Here is a 1807-nt window from a genome sequence, read left to right as displayed (position 1 = left end):
CCTGCCTTTCCTCCTCCTGCCCCCGCCCCCCCCCCCCAAGGAAAGAGCTGGAAGCCACGCGGAAACACACTTTTCTTGCCCTTCACCCTAGTCCATGGGAAAAGCTGAGAGCATGTGCCCATCTGTCCCCAAATGGTTGCAGAGAGGCCAGGGTAGAGCCTCCCTGCAAAGTACCCCCTCCTTGCCCTATGTCACCCCGAAAGAGCAGGTGGCTGCTGCAGGGAGATAAGACCCTCTAGCACAGGAGCAGGGACTGCGGGGGAGGCCCCCCAAGGTGTGTGCAGTCGCTGCCCCCACCTGGACTTGAGCCCACAGTCAGAGAAGCTCCGTGGGTGACGGGTTCTGGTGCCCGAGAGCGGCTGGCCCAGGCCAGGGCTGGAACCCTGGCCACCAGGCTTCTCTGCAAACCAAGAGCCCCTCTTTCCTGGAAATGGGGCCTCTGCAGCCCCCTTTGGCCTGGCAGCTCTTCCTCTCCCCCTGCTGCCCAGCTATGCAAACAAAGGCCTGTTTAGGGGAAGAATGGGCTCAGATCTAATAGCCCTCAAATGGGGCTCCACATGTGGCTATTGTTAGGCAGATTTAAACAGCAATTACAGAGGTACCTCCTTCCTCCTCAGCCACATCTAGGCCCTTAATCCAGCTAAGACCCAGAGAGTTTAGGGCTGAGCTCCCCGAGATGAAGGTACCAGCTTAAGCAGGGCCTGCTCCAGGTTGGGGAGCTGGAATGTGGACAATGGCTCTCCCTAAATTTACTCCTTATTGCCAGCAAAAAAGGGAGGCGGCATATAGGGGACTGCTGGGCTGAAGTCTCCATAAGAATTCAGCTTCCAGAGAATTCACATGGAGAGTCTGCCGAAATGTTCCGATGAGAATTTAGAAAGAAAGGCAACATGCCCCCATGGAAGCCTGAGGCTCGGGCTGATATTGGGGGGTCGGGACTCCCTCCTTCTGGAACTCAAGGCCCCTGCTCCCTTTCCTCCACCGGAGACTATCCGGATGCCTCAGCTGGGTGTGCAAGGTGCCCATGGGGCTGTACAAAATAAATTCCCACAGGGAAGCATCACTGGGAAGGTGGGACTGCGTTTGGAGGGAGGGAGGAGAGGAAGGGCCCAATGATGTGCCTGGAGGTGCTGTTTGCATTTCCGCCCCCTGAACCTTTGGCTCCAGCTGTCCCCCTGCCAGGACTGCCCTCCCCACTCTCCACTGAATCCCTCCGTCCTGTAAGGTCCAGCTCTATGGTTCCCACTGCTTCCCCAGAGCCCAGTCCTCTGATGCACCCGCACTGTCTGTACAAGCTCGGGGCTCACAGTTTGTCCTCTGGGGCACCAGACTCTCTACCCCATTCAGAAGAAAGAGGGGCAGGAAGACAAAGGCTGTGACTTCTCTTCACTGGCTGGGTCAGGCTCCTGCAGGCCAACCTCCACTCCTAAGGGGAAGCCCTTTGTCGCTGGCCCTGGGTGGGAGGGGTGAGCTCTGCGGCTGGGAGACCCTTCTGCGGATGTGGCAGGACCTGCAGAGAGGCCGCCTGAGTGAGTCCCAGCCCCTCCTGGCCCTGCAGGTCCACGACTGCCTGATGGCTCAGCACCTCTCCAGTTACCCATCCTTTCAAGTCTGGATTTTCTCATTCACATTTTCAGGGTATTCATTTGCTCTGCTTTATCACAAAATTAGAGGCCCAGTGCATGAAATTCGTGCATGGGGGGTGGGGGGGTCCCTCAGCATGGCCTGCAATGATGCCAGCGTCCCATGCCCCAGCCAGCCTCTGGCCAGAGGCCCACACACCCACCCTCCCTCCCTCCACAGGCCA

This window comes from Myotis brandtii, unplaced genomic scaffold (genome assembly GCF_000412655.1).
Source record: "Myotis brandtii unplaced genomic scaffold, ASM41265v1 scaffold208, whole genome shotgun sequence".
In the NCBI taxonomy this organism is placed as follows: Eukaryota; Metazoa; Chordata; class Mammalia; order Chiroptera; family Vespertilionidae; genus Myotis; species Myotis brandtii.
The sequence above is the reverse complement of the archived record's forward strand: the minus strand, read 5'-3'. Positions refer to the sequence as shown.